Here is a 27103-nt window from a genome sequence, read left to right on the forward strand (position 1 = left end):
GTTACCCCTACAAGCTGTTAGAGCGTATAATGTAATCTGGAGTTTTATTAGCATGTAATAGCCCCGTTTTTGAATTGTGCTCTAAATAAAACTTTGTTATATGAATTTGTTAATGTTTGTCCACTTTAATGATCGTATGCAACAGCATTTTAACTGTTGGACAGTCGTATTAATAAGTATATGGTCCTTCAGTTGCACTTGTAGGCGTGTTGTTAATATTTTATCGTAGATATCAACTAGTTTCCTGATAAACGGTGCGATGTAGCTCAATGTGGGGGGCGCCACCTATGGCACGCAGGATGTAGCACACTCGACGACCGTGAGCCTAGTATAACAGATGTAGTGGCTGAGGACATACGGTGCCATGTGTAGTTTTACTTATGATCGAAACAGGCTTATGTCTGTTGAAGTTATTTTATTTTATTGATCTTGACGCAGCCGCTGGCTAAGGACGTTTTTCATTTTCAGAAGCTTATGTAAGTAATGTGTTATTACATACGTAATTTTAGAAGTTTATGTATAGATTGTGTTGTGGGTTGGCAGGAGAGCCAACACCGGGTACTAGAGGAAGCCGACAGGCACGCGTTTTAGCTCACGCAGGCTGGCGTGAGGTCTGGAACAGGACAAGGAATTTAGACTTTAGAAAAACGGACGTAGCTGGTGGAATACTTAACTTTAATCCATTAATGATGAGCGTCGCTCTTGACGGTACATGATTACAGTATCAATAGTAACTGGTAATGGCGCCTTGCTAGGTCGTAGCAAATGACGTAGCTGAAGGCTATGCTAACTATCGTCTCGGCAAATGAGAGCGTATTTTGTCAGTGAACCATCGCTAGCAAAGTCGGTCGTACAACTGGGGCGAGTGCTAGGAAGTCTCTCTAGACCGGCCGTGTGGCGGCGCTCGGTCTGCAATCACTGATAGTGGCGACACGCGGGTCCGACGTATACTAACGGACCGCGGCCGATTTAAAAGCTACCACCTAGCAAGTGTGGTGTCTGACGGTGACACCATAGATTGTATTACTGGTCTAGATGTTATTTTGATCACTTTTTAGGACTTCTAAAGAAGGCTATGTTATTATGGCAGAGAGCGCGATCAAGGTTCAGAATAAAAATAATTAGTGCAGCTGTGGGCTGTTTTCTATTCGATACCACACAGGTATATAGTCAGTGGGGCTCATGTGTGTTGTGGACGACTCTAGGGCCGCCACACACATAACGCGATAAGTCACATTTTCGCGCTTATCCAAATATCATGGGAATGATTAAGGCACGCGTTACACAGCATAGTCACATAAACTATAAAATACTTCAGCGTAAAAACCGTTGGAACCAAATAGACCAGACGCAAGAGACGTCCTTGAAACGTAGTCAGAGTTCCACGATATATCGTAATGTCTTAACACCGTCTGATTGTTACGAGGGTGTGTAGGGTAAGCCGGCCGCTGTGGTCGAGCGGTTCTAGGCGCTTCAGTCCGGAACCACGCGGCTGCTACGGTCGCAGGTTCGAATCTTGCCTCGGTCATGGAAGTGTGTGATGTCCTTAAGTTAGTTAGATTTACATAGTTCGAAGTCTAGGGGACTAATGGCCTCAGATGTTATGTCCCATAGTGCTTAGAGCCATTTGAACCATTTTTGTGTTGGGCAGTGTAATGAATCTTGCCTCCTTAGAACTTTCGGACTTCAATTGAAGTGTTCGATTCCGTATAAATTAGGGCTGACTTAACTTTTATGCTTGAATTATATGTTTCACATCTTAAGATACTTTGGCGTCTATTTGATCAATGAAACAATATTCTGCTGAAAACACAATTTTATTTTTCATATCGATCCATTTAGCAACATCGCTCTTCCGCCATTAAAAATTAATAATCACAATTTTAACTTAAATCGGTCAAAATCACTTTACAGTGAAAGTAATATTAGTATGCTGTAGTTTCCATGTGTGTAAAATATCTGTTTTTTAAAAGTCAAATAAATCTCGATCGCGTTTTCCGATTTTTATTCTTTAGCAACCGGTTTCGGCCCTTTCCTCAGACCATCTTCAGGCTTTTCCCCGCCGTTATGGCTGCTGGTGCAGTGACATCCTCATTTCTACGGATCTCGCTCCGTCTGCCAGACATAATGGCGGGGAAAAGCCTGAAGATGGTCTGAGGAAAGGGACGAAACCGGTTGCTAAAGAATAAAAATCAGGAAACGCGATCGAGACTGTTTGCTATTTCATTTTTAGCATTTTGCAACTTTCTCTGCTTTGCTCCAAATACAGATTGCTTCCTAAAATTTTAAATTTATCTCTTAATTCTTTTTTCTGATTTCATTATCAATAATTCAATCGACGGTTGTACAAAGACAGGAAGGCGATAGTTTTTACAGTGTCAAAATTTGCGACCATCTTTATTATTAGGCGCATAAATCTTTCTATAAATACATATTTCCAGGAACATTATGTAAATTATGGCGTTTCCGGGATCCCCTGCAATGCTGCCAAGCCGCAACGTAAGTGCGCTATGTGGGTCGTCGCGCCATCTCCGCAGGCGCGATGGCCGAAATCAACGGAACTTCGCCCTGACCCGCAGGCAGCTTTGATAGTGTATTCAGGGGGCGCGCACACCTCCACATCTACGGACCTTTTGTTGCATCCGCCGCGCCATTATCATCAACCAATCCCGGCGCACATAGCTAGACCAATAGCTGTCAATATATATGAAGATAGTAACTGTTCTCGAAAGAACAGATACCATTGATGACCGTGCAGCTTCTCTGGAACAAATGATAATTAAAATTTTAGCTGTCCCCATCGAGATATACAACACCTGTCGGCAGCTAAGGGTTTCAATTAATTATCATTTATTCTAGAGAAGCTGCACGGTCATCAGTGGCATCTGGTCTTTCGAGAACAGTTACTATCTTCATATATATTTAAAGGCTACCCAGCCATTGACCTTCGTCTGTGCGTCTGTGAGAATGCGCACAGGTTGCTCGAACTCTTACCGGAACTGTCACCTTAGTGTGCGCGAGTAATGAGTAATGAGTAGCGGTTGCGGTTTATCGTATTGCGACATTGCTGCTCGCGTTGGTCGAGATCCAATGACTGTTAGCAGAATATGGAATCGGTGGGTTCAGGAGGGTAATACGGAACGCCGTGTGCACGAACAGTTCGACGATGTTTGCAGCAGCATGGACTATCAGCTCGGAGACCGTGGCTGCGGTTACCCTTGTCGGTGCATCACAGTCAGGAGCGCCTGCGATGGTGTACTCGACGACGAACCTGGATGCACGAAAGGCAAAACGTCATTTTTTTGGATGAATCCAGGTTCTGTTTACAGCATCATGATGGTCGCATCCGTGTTTGGCGACATCGCGGTGAACGCACATTGGAAGCGTGTATGCGTCATCGCCATACTGGCGTATCACCCGGCGTTATGGTATGGGGTACCACTGGTTACACGTCTCGGTCGCCTCTTGTTCGCATTGACGGCACTTTGAACAGTGGACGCTACATTTCAGATGTGTTACGACCGGTGGCTCTACACTTCATTCGATCCCTGCAAACCCTACATTTTAGCAGAATAATGCACGACTGCATGTTGCAGGTCCTGTACGGGCCTCCTGGATACAGAAAATGTTCGACTGCTGCCCTGGCCAGCACATTCTCCAGATCTCTCACCAACTGAAAACGTTGGTGACTATACGCCAGTCACTACTCTTGATTAACTGTGGTATCGTGTTGAAGCTGCAAGGGCAGATGTACCTGTACACGCCATCCAAGCTCTGTTTGACTCAATGCCCAGGCGTATCAAGGCCGTTATAACGGCCAGAGGTGATTGTTCTGGGTACTGATAGGATCTATGCAACCAAATTGCGTGAAAATGTAATCACATGTTAGTTCAAGTATATTATATTTGTCCAATGACTACCCGTTTATCATCTGCATTTCTTCTTGGTGTAGCAATTTTAATGGCCAGTAGTGTATTTCCGGCAGCAGTTTGAGCGGCTTGAGCACCCGGGTTAAACTGGCGTTGGAGAATCTGACACAACTGAAAACCGGTTGTGTCAGCGATAAGCGACATCCGTAGCCGCGTCTCGCAGACGGTCGCTCCGTCGGGAGGGACGGGACGTGACGCGGCTGTGCCGGCACCAGACGGGACGGTATCGACCTCCACGTGCCGGGATGAATCACGCGTCACGTGACCGTGCCCACCGTCCCCGACCTGCCACAACACCCCCGGAGGGGCGGTGGCCGCCAGAATGCGCCCCGGCGCCACGCAGTGTCGCCTGCTGCCGCCAGATGGCGGGCGCGCCTCTATCGCTGGGACGCGGTTTCCGGAGCCGCCGACAGATGTCGGGAGGGAAGTGCGCGGGCTTCGGAAACCGCAGACGTCGCAGCTGTCTGGTTATCCGCCGGCGCGTCAGTTAGAGGTGTCAGCGACCGGCTCTGCGGGCTGCGATACGGTCGTTAATCAGTCGCTGCCTAATGAGCTGAAGCACCCTCCGCCGCTCGCCGCAGCAGCCCATTATAGATTATGACACTAAACCCGCCACTTAAGGGGGGTGCTATTGGTTTAACTTCTTTTATCCCACTGCTGGCGTCCCCCAGGGCTCTGTCCTCTCCCCTTCATCTCTTGTACGCGGCTGATATACCCAACTCACCCCCACCTGTCCACCTTCTCCAATATGCTGAGCACACCGCTTTCCTGGCTCTCTATCCTATCCTTCAACGGTCCCAACACACCCTCCAAACCCACCTTGACCAGTTCACCACTTGGGGTAGCCTGTGGTTCCTTCGTCTCAACCCCTCATAGGCCGCACCACCCGCTCCATCCACGATTTCTACCTCACCCTTTATGGTCGGCCGATACAGCTCATCCCCACCCTGAGATACCTTGGCCTCACCCTCAACTGTCACCTCACCTGGAACCCTTACCTGCCTCGTGAAACTCCTGTCTGGCCGGACATGGGGATTGCATCCTTCCACCATCCCCCACACCTACAAATCCCTCATCCGTCCTATCCTCTGTTATGCGAGCATTGTGTGGATCTTCGCACCCACCTGCTTTTGCAAGGCCCTCCAAATCCTCGAACGCCATGCGCTCCGCTTTGCCTTCCGTATCTGCTTTCCTTCCCCCACTCCTGTATGAACTCATCCTCTTCCCCCACCTCCTCCTTTTCCTCCAACATCTCAACATCCTTTATATTGTCTGCAGGCTTGATCCCCCCCCACTCCTGGATTTCCTCCTTCCTCTCCACCCCCCCCCCCCCCCCCGTTGCTGCGCCTCTATCGCTGTATCACTCACTCTCTCCACCTCCACACCCTCCATCTCCTTCATCAGGGCAATTTCCAGCACTTCCCTCCCCCAGATGATGAACTTGGCCTTGACATATATCCTTCCTTCCAACTGTAACCTGGCCTTGTTTCCCCCCCCCCTCCCCAGGGCCCCCCTTTCTCCCCTCCCTTCTCCCAGAGCGGATTTTCTTCCTTCCCCCCCTGAGTCCCTGCACCCCCTTCTCGGCTGTTTGCTCTCCCATCCCATCCCTTCCCTACCGAGCCCTCCTTCGGCGCCCCCCCCCCACCTCATCCCCTTTTCTCACCCCTCCTCCTCGCCTCCTTTCCCCTTCTTCCCATTTTCCTTGTCCCCCCCCCCCTCTTGCAGATCCTCCCAGGTTTTTATTCGTTATCAGTGTGCTACGTTAGTGTTGTGTTTCGGTGCCATTCTACAGTGTCATCTAGTGATGTGGGTTTTAATTGTGTGCTCGACCTGTCTATCGTCCATGACAGTTCCTTGCTACGCCGTCCGTCGTGTGGCTGTTTTACTCGTTCTACTAAGTTTTATGCTTCTGCCGTACTTTGCCTAGTGCCTTTTAATATAGTGTATGGTTTTCTTTTTTTTTGTGTAACATACTTTTTTAGATTTTTATCTTATTGTCTTATTTGCTTCTGTTCCGCCTTTTTTGTTTCTATATTCCGGCATGTTATCTCCTTTATATTGTTTTTAAATCTCTTCCGGTCTATTTATGTCTCTTGGCTAAAGAGCAGCGCTTATGATGCTGCCAGCCCGCCTCTGATGGGGAATGGAAATGAAAATAAAGGGAAAAAGAAAGGTTTAGCTTACCGATAGCGTATGGCGCTAAGAAATGCATTATCATCCCACCGGCAGTACCTCATCAGCCAGAACATTATGAGCATCTATCCTTTGGCACGGATAACAGCGGCGGCGCCTCATAGCATGGAAGCAATGCTGTTGGTGCCACATCAGCACACACAACTCAGCCAATTCCCGTAAATTCCGGAGAGGGGGCGATGAGCTCTGGCGACGCGTTCAATCGCGTCCCAGATCAGGTTCAGATCTGGCGAGTTGGGAGGCCTGCATATCAATTTGAACTCTCCACTGTGTTCCTCGATCCACTCCATCACACTCCAGGCCTTGTGACATGGCACATTATCTTGTTCAAAAATGCCACTGCCGCCTGGAAACATGATCCCAGAACGAGATTTTCACTCTGCAGCGGAGTGTACGCTGATATGAAACTTCCTGGCAGATTAAAACTGTCTGCCGGACCGAGACTCGAACTGGGGACCTTTGCATTTTGCAGGCAAGTGCTCTACCGACTGAGCTACCCAAGCACGACTCACAACCCGTCCTCACAGCTTCAATTCTACCAGTACCTCGTCTCCTACCTTCCAAACTTGACAGAAGTTCCACAAGCTGCTTCCACCAGCGAGGGCGCTGCCGTTGGGGAGAGTGGTACGTCTTCTCAACTTGAATTTTGACGCATGCACGGATTATTCGCAGAGCGCTCTGTAGGGTGGAACGGAGCAAATCTTTGTGTCTTCGACGGCTCACCTGAAGCTGATTCGCTAGGAAAATTTTAAAATACATTCTTGTATGCAGATGATCAAATAATCTTAACAGACTCAGAAGATAGATTACAGAGAGCAATTTAGTTCTTCCACAACGTCGTAAAAGATTATAATATAATCTCTAAAGGTGACCCGGCCGCTGTGGCCGAGCAGTTCTAGGCGCTTAGTCTGAAACCACACGACCGCTAAGGTCGCAGGTTCGAATCCTGCCTCGGGCATGGATGTGTGTGATGTCCTTAGGTTAGTTAGGTTGAAGTAGTTCAAAGTTCTAGGGGACTGATGACCTCAGATGTTAAGTCCCATAGTTCTCAGAGCATCTAAACGCGAAACTATGATAATGGCATTCCATGGTAAGGAGCATTTAAGGACAAAAATAATAACTGATATAAGCCGTTAGATGAAATAAGTACTTGTAAATACCTGGGATGAAAGGTCTCATATATCACACAGAGATGAAGAATACAAATGGTAAAAATTCTAGCAGTTGTTAGATACTATAAATAGCACTCTCCTCACAAAAGTTAGGAAAAAGACAGTACTAAAATTGTATAATGTGATGGCAGTGACGGTTCTAATATATGGGTCAGAGACTTGGTCTCTAACAGCCAGCCAGAGAAGGAGGATTCAGGCAGCAGAGATGAGATTTCAAAGATCTCTTGCTGGTTACAGACTCATGGATCGGTTAAATAGTACTGAAATAAGGAATGAATTGGGTGCAGGATCTTGTGCACAAACTGAACTCTCGATTATGTCCAGTAAATGTTCAATGTGGTTCATGTCGGGCGAAGTCTGTAGCCAAATCATTTGCGTCCAGATTGTTCTTCAAAGCAATCGCGAACAATTGTGATCTGGTGACAAGGCGAATTGTCATCCATAAAAATTCCATCGTTGATTCGGAATACGAAGTCCATGAATAGCTGCAAATGGTTTCCACGTAGAGGAACAAACTATTTCCAGTCAGTGGTCGATTCATGTAACCATTCCATGTAATCAGAGTCCACACGATTATGGAGTCACCACGGTGCACAGTGTCTTGTTGACAACTCGGGTCCATGGCTTCGTGGGGCTTGCGCCACATTCAAATACTGCCATCAGATCTTATCAACTGAAATCGGGATTCAGATGACCAGGCCACGGTTTTGCAGCCGTCTAGGATCCAACCGATACGGTCACGAGCCCAGGAGAGGCGCTGCAGGCGATGTCGTGCTGCTAGCAAAGGCACTCGCGTGGTTCATCTGCTGCCACTGCTCATTAACGCGAAATTTCGCCGCACTGCCCTAAGGCATACTTCCTTCGCACGTCCCACATTGTTTCTTGCGATAATGTCACGCAATGTTGCTTGTCTGTTAGCACTGACATCTCCAAGAAAACGTTGCTACTCTCGGTCGTTACGAGAAGGCCGTCGGCTAGTGTGTCGCCTGTAGTGACAGGTATTGTCTGATATTTGGTATTTACGGGGCATCTTGACACTGTCGATCTCGGAATATTGAATTGCCTAATGATTTCCGGAATGGAATGCCCGATGCATCAAGCTCTAACTAACACGCAGCGTTCAAAATCCGTTAAATTCCGTCGTGCGGCTATAATCACGTCGGAAACATTTTCACATGAATAACCTGAGTACGAATGACCGCTCCGCCTTTTTTCCATTATTATTATTTCATGCGTCAGATGAGGCGGGCCGGCAGCGGCCTACATACACCACACTTCGGCCAGTAGATACAACAGATAGACATAAAAGACAAAAAACGTGAAAAGCATGGCAATACATGATGAACATTACATGATATATTAGAAGCCATTTTACACAAGGCACGGTACACCAAGGGTGTTACCAGCAGAACAGACGAAGAATTCCAGTTGGAGATCTGAACATAGGAGAACACCTACAAAAACACTGTAGCACACAACCTAGAAACACTGACGCATCGAAACACTGGTGACGATCATCGGCGAAGCACTCACAAACACATTACTGAAGGGGGGGGGGCTGCCTCCAGGTGGAAGGGAGAGGTAGGAGGTCGGGAAGGAAGGGGGTGGAGCCAGTGGGAAAAAGATGGCAGAGTGGAGGGAGGGGAGAGGGGAGGGGTTGGAAGCCTGGGGAGTGGGGTGGAAGCGGGAGATGTGGGAGAGAGGAGAGGGGAAGAATGTGAGGAGGGAGAGAGTGAGCCCTGGGGGAAAAGGGAGGGAATGTGAGGGGAGAGTCAGAGCTGGTGGGAGGGGTAGATGGACGGAATAAGGACATCATCAGGGAGGGGAAGTTGGCGGAAGCCACCTTGGGCAAGGGTATGGAGGGTGTGAAGAGGAGAGCAGGTGGCATGCAAGAATACAGATGCGGTAGTGGGCTGGGATGGGTGAGGATGGGAGAGACAAGCAGGTGTGGGGGATCGAGCTTGCCGGAGCTGTAAAGGATCTGTATCCGTTTGAGGAAAAGGAGAAGGTGCGGAAAGGGAATCGAGTCGTATAGGATCCACATAGGGGATGGGAGACGGATGCGATAGGCGAGGTGAAGTGTATGGCATTCAAGAATTTGGAGGGACTTATAGTAGGTGGGAGGGGCATAGCAGAGGATGGGGCGGATGAGGGATTTATAAGTGTGGAGGAAGGTGGAGGGGTCCAGACCCCATGTGCAGCCAGGAGATGAGAAAGGACGTAGAAACAATTCAGAGGTGAGCTGCTAGATTTGTTACTGGTAGATTTGATCATCACGCGAGTGTTACGGAAATGCTTCAGGAATTCAGGTGGGAGTTTCTAGAGGAAAGGAGGCGTTCTTTTCCTGAATCGCTACTGAGGAAATTAGAACCAGCATTTGAGGCTGAATAGAGTACAATTTCACTGCTCTCAACTTACATTTTGCGGAAAGACCACCAAGATAAGATAAGAGAGATTAGGGCTCGTACAGAGGCATATAGGTGGTCATTTTTCCCTCGTTCTGTTTGGGAGTGGAACAGGGAGAGAAGATGCTAGTTGTGGTATGAGGTACCCTCCGCCAAGCACCGTATGGTGGATTGCGGAGTATGTATGTAGACGTAGATATAGAGTTTGAGGAGGCGGGGTCGGGAGTGTGCCTTGGCTTGGATCGTCCAGAGATGGGGGGTCCAGGAAAGGGTCAAGGGTGACACTAAGGTACTTGAGGGTGGGGGTGAGGTGAATAGGACAGCCATAGATGGTGAAATAAAAATGAAGGAGGTGGAAGGAAGAGGGGTTTTGTCTACAATGATTGCCTGGGTTTTGGAAGGATTGACCTTGAGCAGCCACTGGTTACACCAAGTGGTGAACCAGTCAAGATGGGATTGGAGAAGGTGCTGGGAGCGTTTCAGGGTGGGGGCGAGGGCAAGGAAGGCGGTGTCATCGGCGTACTGGAGGAGGTGTATGGGGGGGTGAAGGTGGTGGCATGTCCACCGTATATAGAAGGTAGGGAAGAGGGGAGAGGACGGAATCTTGGGTAGAGGGGTGGAAAGTGTAGGAATCCGTGTTGTGGATGGTGACATAATGACGGTGAGAAAGGAAGGAGGCATCAGACGGACGTAGTTAATAGGAAGGGCGAAGTTTTGGAGCTTGAAGAGGAGACCGGAATGCCATACATAGTCGTAGGGACGTTCGAGGTCGAGGGAGAGGAGTTGAGTCGTTCGGAGAGGAGGTGAATGAGGTGGAGGAAAAGGTCATTAGCAGAGAAGGATGGTCGAAAGCCACATTGAGTAGAGGGTAAGAGGCGGTGCTGGTGGAGATACTGGTGGATTCGACAGGTGAGGATGGATTCCAACCGCTCCATCAGTGCACTGCCGTTTTATACCTTGTGTACGTGTTAGTACCGCCATATGTACATGTGTAGACCACTATCCCACGACTTCTGTCACCTCAGTGTACTGTAACTGCGTTGAAAAGCCACGAGATGGCAGCAGTGGGCAGCGTGGAGCAGGATAGTGTATCCCTAGCCCCGGCACGTTTCCTCACTGGCGTGCTACCTCCTTATACACTCCTGGAAATTGAAATAAGAACGCCGTGAATTCATTGTCCCAGGAAGGGGAAACTTTATTGACACATTCCTGGGGTCAGATACATCACATGATCACACTGACAGAACCACAGGCACATAGACACAGGCAACAGAGCATGCACAATGTCGGCACTAGTACAGTGTATATCCACCTTTCGCAGCAATGCAGGCTGCTATTCTCCCATGGAGACGATCGTAGAGATGCTGGATGTAGTCCTGTGGAACGGCTTGCCATGCCATTTCCACCTGGCGCCTCAGTTGGACCAGCGTTCGTGCTGGACGTGCAGACCGCGTGAAACGACGCTTCATGCTCAATGGGGGACGACGCTTCATGCTCAATGGGAGACAGATCCGGAGATCTTGCTGGCCAGGGTAGTTGACTTACACCTTCTAGAGCACATTGGGTGCCACGGGATACATGCGGACGTGCATTGTCCTGTTGGAACAGCAAGTTCCCTTGCCGGTCTAGGAATGGTAGAACGATGGGTTCGATGACGGTTTGGATGTACCGTGCACTATTCAGTGTCCCCTCGACGATCACCAGTGGTGTACGGCCAGTGTAGGAGATCGCTCCCCACACCATGATGCCGGGTGTTGGCCCTGTGTGCCTCGGTCGTATGCAGTCCTGATTGTGGCGCTCACCTGCACGGCGCCAAACACGCATACGACCATCGTTGGCACCAAGGCAGAAGCGACTCTCATCGCTGAAGACGACACGTCTCCATTCGTCCCTCCATTCGCGCCTGTCGCGACACCACTGGAGGCGGGCTGCACGATGTTGGGGCGTGAGCGGAAGACGGCCTAACGGTGTGTGGGACCGTAGCCCAGCTTCATGGAGACGGTTGCGAATGGTCCTCGCCGATACCCCAGGAGCAACAGTGTCCCTAATTTGCTGGGAAGTGGCGGTGCGGTCCCCTACGGCACTGCGTAGGATCCTACGGTCTTGGCGTGCATCCGTGCGTCGCTGCGGTCCGGTCCCAGGTCGACGGGCACGTGCACCTTCCGCCGACCACTGGCGACAACATCGATGTACTGTGGAGACCTCACGCCCCACGTGTTGAGCAATTCGGCGGTACGTCCACCCGGCCTCCCGCATGCCCACTATACGCCCTCGCTCAAAGTCCGTCAACTGCACATACGGTTCACGTCCACGCTGTCGCGGCATGCTACCAGTGTTAAAGACTGCGATGGAGCTCCGTATGCCACGGCAAACTGGCTGACACTGACGGCGGCGGTGCACAAATGCTGCGCAGCTAGCGCCATTCGACGGCCAACACCGCGGTTCCTGGTGTGTCCGCTGTGCCGTGCGTGTGATCATTGCTTGTACAGTCCTCTCGCAGTGTCCGGAGCAAGTATGGTGGGTCTGACACACCGGTGTCAATGTGTTCTTTTTTCCATTTCCAGGAGTGTAGTTGTCACCTCAAGCCTCCAGATGCCGCCAGCTCCGCGCGGACGACTACCAGGCTACGTATCGACCCTCCCGCCCGCGTCACGGGTTTATCTGATAACACGCCTCTTACCGCCTCGTCTTCGCCTGCTCGATACCCGTACATTACTTATGTATGGCCTGTCGTCAGCTTTGACTCACAAGGAACCCCTTGAGTGCTAGGTCGCAAGTTCAATCTTTAGTGAGTCTCATTTGAAAGGCTTGTGTCGACAATTATGAGAGGAAAAATATTAGCTGCTAATGACTCACCATGTGCATCAGGAAGCTGACGGAAAATGAGTGTCAGGGAGACGCAGCGATTACCTTTCTGTGGGATATATGTATCACACTTCAGAAAATGGACACCGCTTGAAAAATGGCGCGCCACAGTGATCACATACGTTCGCACCACCAAGATTGAAGTTCAGCTAGATATCCCTTTTTTTAAAATTGTATTTCAATGCCCCATCTGGGGCAGGCTGGCAGCATATTCAGCCGAGAGACATAATGTATACAACAGAAGACATTTGAAATTACAAAGATCAAAACATGGCTTACATAAATATAAAATGGGGGAACATAATGGAAGAGAACAGACAAAAAGGGGGCGACTCTAAAATGGAGATAAAAACCTTAAAAAAGTACTGCACACAGAAAAACCTCACACTGGAACAATTAAAAGAACACAAGGAGAAGTATGGCTGGAGACTAAAAGTAACAATGGACGGCGTAACACATAACAATCACTGACAGTAACACTATCTACAAGTCCAGCACACAATTATGCGCAGCTCCTGACGCACACAACACTGACGTAGCACAATGATGACGCTGGGCAAACACAGGACCTGCCAGGGCATGGGGAAGAAGGGAAAAAGGGAGGGAGGGGTGGAGAGGAATGCATGTAAAATCATAGTGGTGTAACGGTGTGACGAGAACTGATGGAATGTGATGGCATCAAATGGTTCAAATGGCTCTGAGCACTATGGGACTTAACTTCTGAGGTCATCAGTCCCCCAGAACTTAGAACTACTTAAACCTAACTAACCTAAGGACATCACACACATCTATGCCCGAGGCAGGATTCGAACCTGTGACCGTAGCGGTCGCGTGGCTCCAGACTGTAGCGCCTGCAACCGCTCGGCCAACCCGGCCGGCTGTGATGGCATCCAACCGAATGCGAAACAGTCTATCGTGGAGCTTATGGTGAAACCGATTACCCTTTAAGGTGTAGCTGCCGATAGTGCCATAATATGTTTCACAGGTACGGCGAAAACGAACATTCGGAGGCTGAATTTGGTCACTGAAGTCTTGTGTGTGCCTACAGTAGCGACGTATGGTGAACTTAACAACATAAACCTCTTCTAGCTACTGTACGGCAGTTTTTTTAGAACAGCAGTGCTGCTGACAAGATGACTCTTGCATATGCTGTTATTTATATATACGAATATTTGACGTTAATGGTGCGGACTTTGCATTTAACATTTGACGATGCCTCTATGGCTGCAGTACATTAGGACATTGTTTTTATAAAACAGGAATGCCTCTTCATACATAAAGCACACAAATGCACGAGGGTTGAAACCCCCTCATAGGTCCGGTTGTCCCCCCCCCCCCCCCCCCCCCATCTGTCGTGTCATCTGTATCGTGCTGTTATAAGTGAGTGTTCAGTGTTGTTTGGCGAACAGCTTCCATATTGTCGCTAGTTGTGTTTTATCTCGTGCGAACAGAACCTGACACTTCCGAGCACCACTGTTCTGTTGGTTTGAGATGGTGATTTTCATTTTGGTCTCAAGTACTGCGCGAGGCCTTCAGCCGTCTATTAATTTTCTTTGTTTTAATTTTAAAATAAGGCCTTCAACCGACTTACATTAAAATTTGAAGATCGATTTTTTCAAAATTTAATTTTGAATGTTTGTTGTTCTTCTTATACAGGCCTTAAGCCCTGAGTTGTTCAGTGTCCAGTGTGTAGCCCTTAGCCGTGCTTTTACATGAAATATTTTTAAGATAAGGCCTTCAGCCATCTAAAATTAAAATTTGAAGATTCATTTGTTTAAAATGAATTTTTTTAAAACATTTTGCTCTATCTCAAATTCTTGTTATCCAGGCCCTAAGCCCTGAGTTGTTCAATGTCTTGCGTGTGGCCCTCAGCCGAGTATTTACGTGAAATATTTTTTTTAGTGTGGCCTTTAGCTGCGTGTATAATTTTTTTATAACTTGTGTTCAGGCCTTCAGCCGTTTTTGTTTTTGTTGTGGTTTTGGGCCTTCAGCCCAGGAGGTATCTCAAGTTTTCTTAACTAGGCCTTCAGCCATACTGTTTTATTTTGATCATTTTAAGGCAATGTGTAATTAAGTCGTTCTGTTGTGGGTTGGCAGGAGAGTCAACACCGGTTATGAGAGGAAGCCGAAAGGCACGCGTTTTAGCTCACGCAGGCTGGCGTGAGGTCTGGAACAGGACGAGGAAATTACTTTAGAAAAAACTGACGTAGCTGGTGGAATACTTAACTTCAATCCATAAATGGTGAACGTCGCTCTTCACGGTACATGTTTTACAGTATCAATAGTAACTGGTAATGGCGCCTTGCTAGGTCGTAGCAAATGACGTAGCTGAAGGCTATGCTAACTATCGTCTCGGCAAATGAGAGCGTATTTTGTCAGTGAACCATCGCTAGCAAAGTCGGCTGTACAACTGGGGCGAGTGCTAGGAAGTCTCTCTAGACTAGACCTGCCGTGTGGCGGCACTCGGTCTGCAATCACTGACAGTGGCGACACGCGGGTCCGACATATACTAACGGACCGCGGCCGATTTAAAGGCTGCCACCTAGCAAGTGTGGTGTCTGGCGGTGACACCACAGGTTCTTAGGAAAATAAAAGTTTGTGTGTTTTGTGCAACAGACAGTAACTGATTACGGCCCACTCCACAACCATAACCTGATCCGTTCTATCCTGCGAAAACAGATTTCAGCCTACATAGCAGAAACAAAGTGAGCCAGCCGCCACTCCTCGCTGTCACGCAGACTTACTTGTCTGCAAGATACGCATCATGGTACTCTGATTTGTCTTCATCCCAATAAAGTGACTGTGATATTTTCTCAACTGGAACCAAGTGACTGATACCAAAAAGTAACTAAAACAAAAGTCCAAGATTATTATTTTATTAACAGCATGCCGTTTTGGTACATTAACCATTACATGATCCCTTCTTTAAAATCCCAAGAATTCGTAACCAAATAAATACACAGAGTGAATCACCTAAAACCTGCACCGCAAATATTGCGGAGATGCTAAGTGCTATTGATGTGCGGTTTTCACAGAATGGGCTGGTGGTCAGGGGCTCGTATTGTTAGCCAATCAACACATTGTAACACTACTTACAAGGGAACCTCCCCATCGCACCCCCCTCAGATTTAGTTATAAGTTGGCACAGTGGATAGGCCTTGAAAAACTGAACACAGATCAATCGAGAAAACAGGAAGAAGTTGTGTGGAACTATGAAAAAAATAAGCAAAATATACAAACTGAGTAGTCCATGCGCAAGATAGGCAACATCAAGGACAATCTGATCCCAGGAGCGCCGTGGTCCCGTGGTTAGCGTGAGCAGCTGCGGAACGAGAGGTCCTTCGTTCAAGTCTTCCCTCGAGTTAAGAGTTTAATTTTTTATTTTTGCCCGTCCGTCCGTCCGATGCGAGGTAACTGCACCGTAGTATCGGACAAGATAGAAGAATCCTTTTACCCATTCGCCAAGTGTACAAGTTAGGTGGGTCGACAACATATTCCTGTCATGTGACGCACTTGCCGTCACCAGTGTCGTATAGAATATATCAGACATGTTTTCCTGTGGAGGAATCGGTTGACATATGACCTTGCGATCAAATGTCTTCGGTTCCCATTGGAGAGGCACGTCCTTTACTAATCGCACGGTTTTGCGGTGCGGTCGCAAAACAAAGAAAGTAAATTTTTCTCTCGAATAAAGACTTGAACCAAGGGCCTCTCGTTCCGCAGCTGCTCACGCTAACCACGGGACCACGGCGCTCCTGGGCTCATATTATCCTTGCTGTTGCCTATCTTGCCCATGGACTACTCAGTTTATATATTTTGCTTATTTTTTTTCATAGTTCCACACAACTTCTTCCTGTTTCCCGATTGATCTGTGTTCAGTTTTTCAAGGCCTATCCACTGTGCCAACTTATAACTAAATCTGAGGGGGCTGCGATGGGGAGCTTCCCTTGTTAGAAAGTGTATTTTTTGCGCAAATATAGATTTTTAAAATTGGAACAATGTCTGTTGTCATTAACAGACTAAAAGTAGCATAAATTAGAATGTCAGTGGTGTTTAATGCAGGATTGTAGCGCGAGTCTTTTACGAGATAACGTATTTGAAAAGTTTCCACACGACACCTGTTTGTGCCATTCAGCTTGCGTACTTGCTAGATATGATGCTGTTGTCTTTGTTTAAATGTGCTTGTGTGTTTCGTCAATCAACTGCAACCTGCTAGTCACTAAGTGTGCAGCAGTCTAAGCTGTAGGTAGTTTGCGGACGATGCATTTTACCCATGCAGAAAAAGCCAACATGTTCTTGGTGCAGCCGGCCGCGGTGGCCGAGCGGTTCTAGTCGCTTCAGTCCAGAACTTCGCTGCTGCTACAGTCGCAGGTTCGAATCCTGCCTCGGGCATGGATGTGTGTGATGTCCTTAGGTTAATTAGGTTAAAGTAGTTCTAAGTTCTAGGGGACTGACGACCTCAGATGTTAAGTCCCATAGTGCTCAGAGCCATTTTTTAGCATGAGGAAGTGGCATTAATCAGGTATGTGCCCTACGCTTACTCCATTGACATAGGTTCCATCCCTATCATATATATCTCTTCATCAAGAGCTGCATGGAAACGATTATTAGAATCGTGTACACGTCTGTACGTGGGCATTGAGATGGGATACTCCAGATATTTCATGTGTTTTCCACATCCCACTAGGTGAATACTGGGCTGGTCTCCACGTCCCGCCTCAGTTCCACATGACATGTGAACACATTGACACTATTCCATGGATTACACTAGATGCACACAGCTGGGGTACACTACTTCCTTCCCGGGGGGGGAGGGGGGGGGAGGGTACGGGGTGGCGGCAGGAATGGCATCCGGCCACCCCTTAAAGCAGGGGCGGGCAAATGCTGCACGCGGCTCGTGAGCACACAGCGCTGCACGTGTGCTGCTCGCGTGCAATCGTCGACAGGGGCAGTGCCGACAGCCTGCAGGTTGCGGCAGTGTAGTACCAGGCTAAGCTGCGGACGTTGAAGCGAAGCGACCTCTACGTAGTGAACGTTGTATTTCAATAACCGGAAAATGCAGAGTGAATCAAGGAAACGGAGAATTGGAGATTTGCTATCTTTTAAAAAGGAATGGGAGAATCATTTGTTCTCTGTGGAAAAACGTGAAAATTGGAAATGTATAATATGTGACAGTATTCTCACTGGTGAGCGGAAGTTTAATATTGAACGCCATTATAATAAATTTCAGTATGTTGCCGTTCTTAGTGCAATAAAAGAGGAATTTCTCAAGCGATTTGGGGATATATCTTACTTATCCCAAGGTTTTGAATAGTTCTCGAGAGAATCTGGTTTCTGTAGATGATATTCATCTCAGTTTGCAAATGGAATTAATAGATCTACAGTGTAATTCTCGTCTGAGAGACAAGTTCCTTTTGGCAAGACGTGTAATAGATCGTTATCGCGACTTTCCATAGCAAGAGTTTCCTCGTCTCCATCGTGAAGCCATGAAGATAGTCAATGTTGGGCTCGACATACTTTTTGAGAGATTTTTTTCTGTTATGAAAATTAATAAGTCTCGGTCAAGAGCAAACATCAGTAATGAAAATTTACGTAACTGTTTGCGTTTGTCTGTATGTAGAAATTTTGTTCCAGACAGTAAACGTATTGTAAACTCCACCTGTGATAATTAAACAAAACGTATCGTAGGTAATAGGTACTCTTTCAAACCGTGATTACTTTCAAGCACTCCTACTAACCTTATTCCTTCATTTAATAAAGCAGGCCAGGAAACAAAACGCATTACAGGGGAAGAAGCGGAGAGACGGTATGGTGGGGAGGGGTGAGAAGCGGGTGGCCAGCTTGCCCCTGTGTGCACGCAGAACACCTGTTAACTGCACACGTGCATGTGCACCGCACACGTGCACAATTCCTGCCCGCCCCTGCCTTAAAGTAACCTTGCCAAATCCGATTAACCATGCCAACCCTGTGTCCCCGTGGGAAAAAGGAACAAGCGATAGATAGATAGATAGAACTCCAGATATTTCATGTATCTTCTTTAGTGATGAAGACATATTTGTCAATTCATCTATAGGTAAACCGCCGATGTTAGCAACGATGTATTACTGTAGCCTACTCAGACACCCCTGCTGAAATGCTCTCACATGTCCAGCAGTTATTCCTTACCAGACTGGACGCATGTATAATTCTGCTGGTGGTCATTTTGAACACAACCTGCGATTGTCTCGTTACTGGTCAGTGTCCACATAACTCATGTATGCACTTGAGTTGTTCTTTATTGTGTGTTACCACAGGTACTGTACAAGCTGGTGTGGGAACTTTTCAACATCTCCTAAACGACTTGCATGAGAATCCTACAACAAACGCCACTGACATTCTAATTTACCCTACTTTCAGTGTGCTAACGTCAACAGGCATTGATCCATTTGAAAAGTGTATATTAGCACAGAAAATAAACTTTATGTTATTAAAATCTTTGATTGGCTAAGATTACGAGCCCATGACTACTAATCCAGTCTGTGAAAACTGCACATCTATAGCACTTACCATTTCTGCAATACATGCAGTGGCAAGCTTTCGGTGATTCACTGTGTATAAGTGGAGGTGGAGTTTGTGTGTGTTCCAGCATAATTCTGAAAGGCCTGGAGAAACCTCAACGAAATTTTCAATGTATATTAAAGTGTGAAAAAAGTCCTACAGATCCGGTGGAGGGTGGAAGGGGGAGGGGGTAAGGCATCCCTAGCATGGCTACACATAGTGACAGAGAGGGAATGATTGTAAGGTGTTGATACCCTCGGAACTGATAATATGGTCGAGCTAGTTAACCGTCACTAGCCCAATCAGCGACTGTTCTGGCAGTGTTTCACACCTAGTTGTGTGGTGGGAGTGGAGTTGGATTGGGGATGGGAAAAGGGTGATCTGAAAGTGGTCGCGAACGACGAATACCTGTAGTACTGTGGTTGTAGTACTGTGCTCCTGACAATTGAATCTTAGCGCTGTGAAAGGCGTGTCATGTGAAGGCGTGAGTGTGGAATGTATGGGGCAGGTTCCAACACATCTATCGACCACTGCCTGGGAAAACACATGGGGGGAGGGTTGCTCAGCACTCATGCGTGGGTGTGGGAAGAATCGATCGGAAACGAGTGGTATATTCGTGTCGTATCAACAACTTGTTGGCTGATTTGTGAGTGTTCCATTAACATTTCACACCTATTGGTGGTTTTATTGAAATTGCTTCTGGTTTCCAAAGCTATCCTGGAGCACACACAGAATGTTGTTGTATGTACATTCTCTATCGTTCTTATACACTGATCAGCTAGGTGGCTTGACCTGGAGAAACCTCAACGAAATTTTCAATGTATTTTAAAGTGTGAAAAAGTCCTACAGATCCGGCGGAGGGTGGAAGGGGGAGGGGTGGCTTGACATTTCAATGCGCTAATCCAATCAAAACTTGAAAAATACATTCGAAACATTGAAAACTATCTTCCATAAGCTTAACGAAGTTATAAGCTGTCATATGAAAACACATACGTAATTAGAAACAATCTGGGTATTTGTTTGCTACACTTATACTGCTCCCTATCACATTTGAAATTTTGATTTCATATTTGTAGAAATAATTACTATATGAAATAATGCAAGCCTGAACATGTCTCTGCATGTGAGGTACAATATGTATTTCATGATAATGTCAAAACTTCCGACAAAATATAAACAGCGTGTTTAGCAATTCATGTTACACACTTCTAGAGGTTGTAGAGGGGACTTAGTACGTCAAGTTTTACACAGGAACCCAAGTCCGGAAATATTATCCGGCGAAGCTACAGAGCGTCAAAGTTACAGGTACTGGCGCCTATAAATGTATGTTTACAGAGGATGATTTCGTGATGTTGTAACAAACTTTCTAGGATGAGGGAGAAGGATAAATGTATTAATTTGAGAAAGGGTCCCTGCAGCTGAAACGTACGAGTCGAAAGTTATAAACGAAAACCGTTTTGATGCCTCTGAGAAAGGGATATATGTACCGGTTCTGTTATAGCTGAAGCTAGTAGGGTATGCAGCTTCCAGAGGTGGTAGTATGGACCAAAACAAAGAAAAAATGTCTATGACACATGGGCTCTAAAATGCATACCTGTGGTAGAGCCCATATTTACTAAGAATTTTTTTTTCTTGGTCCATACTGCCATCTCTGAAAGTTGCCTTCCCTACAATCTTAGCAACATCACTGATGCTACATATATTCTACTGTCAGAGATATCAGGACGATGATGCTTATGACTTTTGATTCGTTCGTTTCAGCTGCAGGGACCCTACTACTCCATCATCAAAGGAAGCTCGTAACATTTTCACAGAGTCACCCTGTATATACAGATATATACAGGAACTGGGGCCTATAACATTGACGCTGTGTAACGTCGTTGGATGACTTTCTGGACATGGGGTCCCATGTAAAACTAGATGTACCAAGTGTCTTCTAGAAGTGTTAACATGAACTGTGAAACACCCAGTAAATAAAAGTTGGTTAGGCACTGTCTTCCTGGCTCATCCTGATAGGTACGGCAGGCTGGGCAGTGGTGACTGTCTATATACTGCATAGTATTGAATCAGTCGATATGGAGGAATGTTGCCAGAATGAGATTTTCACTCTGCAGCGGAGTGTGCGCTGATATGAAACTTCCTGGCAGATTGAAACTGTGTGCCGGACTGATACTCGAACTCGGGACCTTTGCCTTTCGCGCGCAAGTGCTCTACCAACTGAGCTACCCAAGCACGACTCACGCCCCGTCCTCATATCATTACTTCTGCCAGTACCTCGTCTCCTACCTTCCAAACTTTACAGAAGCTCTCCTACGAACCTTGCAGAACTATCACTCCTGAAAGAAAGGATATTGTGGAGTCATGGCTTAGTCACAGCCTGGGGGATGTTTCCAGAATGAGATTTTCACTCTGCAGCGGAGTGTGCGCTGATATGAAACTTCCTGGCAGATTGAAACTGTGTGCCGGACTGATACTCGAACTCGGGACCTTTGCCTTTCGCGCGCAAGTGCTCTACCAACTGAGCTACCCAAGCACGACTCACGCCCCGTCCTCATATCATTACTTCTGCCAGTACCTCGTCTCCTACCTTCCAAACTTTACAGAAGCTCTCCTACGAACCTTGCAGAACTATCACTCCTGAAAGAAAGGATATTGTGGAGTCATGGCTTAGTCACAGCCTGGGGGATGTTTCCAAAATAAGATTTTCACTCTGCAGCAGAGTGTGCGCTGATATGAAACTTCCTGGCAGATTAAAACTGGACCTTTGCCTTTCGCGGGGAAGTGCTCTACCAACTGAGAGCTCCTGTAAAGTTTGGAAGGTAGGAGACGATGTACTGACAGAAGTAAAGCTGTGAGGACGGGGCGTGAGTCGTGCTTGGGTAGCTCAGTTGGTAGAGCACTTGCCCGCGAAAGGCAAAGGTCCCGAGTTCGAGTCTCGGTCTGGCACACAGTTTTAATCTGCCAGGAAGTTTCATATTGGAGGAGTGTTCCGTGCAATACATTACGAGTTTTTATGTTTACAGGTATGAAAAAGTGACAGAAAGGGCACTTTAAATCATTGAGGAGTGTGGAACGTTGTTTTCTGTCGAGTCTGCTATGACAGTGGTTATACAATCACAGGCTTACATTTGTATAGATGTAGAAAGGTCGCTGTGTGAAGCTACGATAGAAGTAGTACTTGAAAGTGTCACATCGCCAGAGTGGGAAGTGGAACTGCAGAGTTGTCAGCTACTCACCTTGTCCTCGGCCTCCTCGGCGCGGGCCTCCGCCTCCAGCACACGCTGCTCCAGCTCGGACAGCTGGAACACACCAAAACATCGACACGTCAGCACTGGTAGGCTACTCTGCTAACTGCAGTCAGATTAAAATTACTTGACAGTTGGCGTCCGTCACCTGTCACTACAGCGTTGCCATGTCGACTGCTGGCTACAGCGTTGCCACGCCGGCTGCCAGCTACAGCTCAGTTATAGGCGACATGGCGACCTACTTCACAAATGCTGTTAATGTGTAACACGGAGCAGCGTTGGAAGTGGCCGCTGCTAGACATCATAAAAAAGTGAGATGCTCTGTCGAAAGTTGATTTTAATTGACGAATAACTGAACTACGCTAGGCGAAGCGTTGTGTAGCCACGAACGTTAACCTGTATCCTAAACCAACCACACCACGTGATGTGCGATGTATCTGAGAAAATGGCGGTAAACAGTCTGCAGCAGGACTAAAATCACAATCACTTTGTTCACAGTGATTAAAGCTAACCTCTACGAGCAAACTCAAGACAGAAAAAAAAATTCTGTTTCAGCGCTACAAGCGAACTGTAATATTTCTCGCTATCACTGGTTATCTCAAACTGTCCTCTCACTGGCTAGACGAGTTCCCGTTTTAAAAACCGATGAGCGGCCGTGGTTGGTACTTGAGTGCAGATTATACACGACACAGGCAGATTCGAAACGAAAAAATAATGATAGGAAAGAAAATAAGAGGAAATACGAAAGTCAGCACAATGATGAAATTGAAGTGACGAGGAATTATAAATTACATGAAACTACATTTAAATCAATAAAACTTTAAAAAAATAATACATTTAGAAACAAAAATAATTTAGCTACATCTAACGAGATTCCAATCTACGAGCTTCGACACACCAGGTTTATATGCTAACCATTGCATTATGCCACTATCCTCTATTAAGTGGTTATATTTGACTCTGATGACCACATCGCAACGATGAGCTGTAGTCTTCAAAAATTCGCCCTCACACAAGGTGGTACGAAGCTTATCTAATGTAAGCCGATGTCTGTGATTATGATATGTGTGACGCTGAATCCTGTCTTGAGCGGAAGTATGCAGTAGTGTCTGGTTAGTGCTGTGTATGAGAAGTGTGTATGTCTGTGTGTGTGTGTGTGTGTGTGTGTGTGTGTGTGTGCGTGCGTGCGTGTGTGCGCACATGCCCATTGGTTTTGTTGTGGTTATCACGTGTGATGAAATACGTAATAAAAGATTCAAACGCTTGCGTGCGTGCGTGTGTGCGCACATGCCCATTGGTTTTGTTGTGGTTATCACGTGTGATGAAATACGTAATAAAAGATTCAAACGCTTCAAGAACGAGTGCCAGGCAACGAATTCGAAGTGAACTGGCCAATTTTTGTGGCAGTTTGGTAACGACGCAAGCGTTCTGATTGGAGGAAACCAGCTCCAACGGGTGAAGTGTCAGCTATCAAGTAATTTTAATCGAACTATAGTGACAGTGCTAATGGCAGCAAATGGAATGTGATGCCAAGATAGTACGATTATGTTCGTTAGGTGCTGCAAAAGGAAATGCCTTGCGCACTAACATCACCAGGTTTACATTTGCTCTAATAGGTAAACAATTTCACAGTTAAATATTTACTGGTAGCCTCCTTGCACGCGGGAAAAATTAGTCCATCACAGGATGCCATCAGTGAAATGTGATAACAATGTGAGAAAGTTCAGATTGTTTAGCGCGACACAGGCCACAATATCAGTAGCACAGGTATCTGTAAGGCCATGTTTGACATCCAGCTACCTGTAGTGGAGTCTACTGACAACGTTACACGGCAACACAACAGGCCGAGGCAACGAATTCGCCAGAGTTCAGTGCGGCAGATCTGCAATTATGGGCACTGGAGTACACGTTATAGATCATGAGCTGTATGCGCAGTAGCAAGCCGCGCCGCTGACGTCAGAGTGAACCCACCCAGCGCTCAGTTGTCAACAATTGCTCCGTCCCATTGGCACTGTGATGTACGAGGCTTTTTGAATGACTCCCTTCCTCAGCACTGGATCGGTTGCAGGGGACTTGAGGACCTGGTTCTGCACTTCTGCCCACTGAGATCTCCTGATCCCACACCCTGCTTCTGTTTCTTATGGGGTTATGTGGAGGAAGTTGTTTACGTCGCGCCTCTACCAACCACTCTGAACGATCTGTGGAATCGAATCGCTGCTGCCGTGCACTCAGTAACAGCAGATACGCTTTTGCATGTGTGGGACGAGTTTGGCTTCCACGTCGATGATTGTCATGCAGCCAACAGTGGCCACATTGAACATTTATAACATTCACCACATTTATAATTATTAAATAATTATTAAAAACTAATTAATTACTAATCATTAAATTTATTAAATTGACATAAAACATCATGAAAAAAGCGTTGAAACTCCCTCTCTTGATTAGTATAAAGCTTGTCCATTTTGGATTTGTACTTGAATAAATACGAAGTTTTCAAAATGGGTCCATCATTTAGAATAACCCTGTATATTGTCCGCTAATTTCGTTTACGAGCTAAATCATGGTTGTTTATGGCAGCGTGAGTTTTTATTACTGACTGGCGATTAGTACAGTACAGCACTCCATCGTTGCTATGCACCATCCCTCCACCGTTACACCACCACATTCCTACACCCACATTTCTATGCTCCTCGGTGGCCAATCTCTTCCCCTTCAACAACTGACTCCCTACCCCATGGCCCGCATCTCGTGGACGTGCGGTAGCGTTCTCGCTTCCCACGCCCGGGTTCCCGGGTTCGATTCCCGGCGGGGTCAGGGATATTCTCTGCCTCGTGATGGCTGGGTGTTGTGTGCTGTCATTAAGTTAGTTAGGTTTAAGTAGTTCTAAGTTCTAGGAGACTGATGACCATAGCTGTTAAGTCCCATAGTGCTCAGAGCCATTTGAACCATTTTTGAACCTACCCCATGGCACGTCCTTCCACTTCCTAGTGACAGGAAAGTGCTTCTTTCAAATGTCAGTGTTTCGCCAACACGTCTTAAATGTGCACTTATTGTGTTTCATTTTATGTTTTATTATTACTGTTTTATTATATATACACTCCTGGAAATGGAAAAAAGAACACATTGACACCGGTGTGTCAGACCCACCATACTTGCTCCGGACACTGCGAGAGGGCTGTACAAGCAATGATCACACGCACGGCACAGCGGACACACCAGGAACCGCGGTGTTGGCCGTCGAATGGCGCTAGCTGCGCAGCATTTGTGCACCGCCGCCGTCAGTGTCAGCCAGTTTGCCGTGGCATACGGAGCTCCATCGCAGTCTTTAACACTGGTAGCATGCCGCGACAGCGTGGACGTGAACCGTATGTGCAGTTGACGGACTTTGAGCGAGGGCGTATAGTGGGCATGCGGGAGGCCGGGTGGACGTACCGCCGAATTGCTCAACACGTGGGGCGTGAGGTCTCCACAGTACATCGATGTTGTCGCCAGTGGTCGGCGGAAGGTGCACGTGCCCGTCGACCTGGGACCGGACCGCAGCGACGCACGGATGCACGCCAAGACCGTAGGATCCTACGCAGTGCCGTAGGGGACCGCACCGCCACTTCCCAGCAAATTAGGGACACTGTTGCTCCTGGGGTATCGGCGAGGACCATTCGCAACCGTCTCCATGAAGCTGGGCTACGGTCCCGCACACCGTTAGGCCGTCTTCCGCTCACGTCCCAACATCGTGCAGCCCGCCTCCAGTAGTGTCGCGACAGGCGTGAATGGAGGGACGAATGGAGACGTGTCGTCTTCAGCGATGAGAGTCGCTTCTGCCTTGGTGCCAATGATGGTCGTATGCGTGTTTGGCGCCGTGCAGGTGAGCGCCACAATCAGGACTGGCTCAAATGGCTCTGAGCACTATGGGACTTAACATCTGTGGTCATCAGTCCCTTAGAACTTAGAACTACTTAAACCTAACTAACCTAAGGACATCACACACATCCATGCCCGAGGCAGGATTCGAACCTGCGACCGTAGCAGTCGCGCGGCTCCGGACTGATCGCCTAGAACCGCTAGACCACCGCGGCCGGCCAGGACTGCATACGACCGAGGCACACAGGGCCAACACCCGGCATCATGGTGTGGGGAGCGATGTCCTACACCGGCCGTACACCACTGGTGATCGTCGAGGGGACACTGAATAGTGCACGGTACATCCAAGCCGTCATCGAACCCATCGTTCTACCATTCCTATACCGGCAAGGGAACTTGCTGTTCCAACAGGACAATGCACGTCCGCATGTATCCCGTGCCACCCAACGTGCTCTAGAAGGTGTAAGTCAACTACACTGGCCAGCAAGATCTCCGCATCTGTCCCCCATTGAGCATGTTTGGGACTGGATGAAGCGTCGTCTCACGCGGTCTGCACGTCCAGCACGAACGCTGGTCCAACTGAGGCGCCAGGTGGAAATGGCATGGCAAGCCGTTCCACAGGACTACATCCAGCATCTCTACGATCGTCTCCATGGGAGAATAGCAGCCTGCATTGCTGCGAAAGGTGGATAAACACTGTACTAGTGCCGACATTGTGCATGCTCTGTTGCCAGTGTCTATGTGCCTGTGGTTCTGTCAGTGTGATCATGTGATGTATCTGACCCCAGGAATGTGTCAATAAAGTTTCCCCTTCCTGGGACAATGAATTGACGGTGTTCTTATTTCAATTTCCAGGAGTATATATATCCTTTTCTATCTGTAAAAAGTTTTAAATT

At 47.4% G+C, this 27103-nt stretch overlaps 1 protein-coding gene across 1 annotated transcript in view; it reads right to left on the minus strand.

Annotated features, from left to right (window-relative positions):
* The window catches only part of LOC126106408 (uncharacterized protein CG43867), a 429676-nt gene extending 407278 nt beyond the window's left edge, over positions 1-22398 (minus strand). The window contains exon 1 of the mRNA XM_049912680.1: positions 22338-22398. The gene's annotated coding sequence lies outside the window, so the exon portion shown is untranslated. The remainder of the gene's footprint in view (positions 1-22337) is intronic.
* Positions 22399-27103: the final 4705 nt, after the last annotated feature.

This window comes from Schistocerca cancellata, chromosome 10 (assembly GCF_023864275.1).
Source record: "Schistocerca cancellata isolate TAMUIC-IGC-003103 chromosome 10, iqSchCanc2.1, whole genome shotgun sequence".
NCBI lineage: Eukaryota > Metazoa > Arthropoda > Insecta > Orthoptera > Acrididae > Schistocerca > Schistocerca cancellata.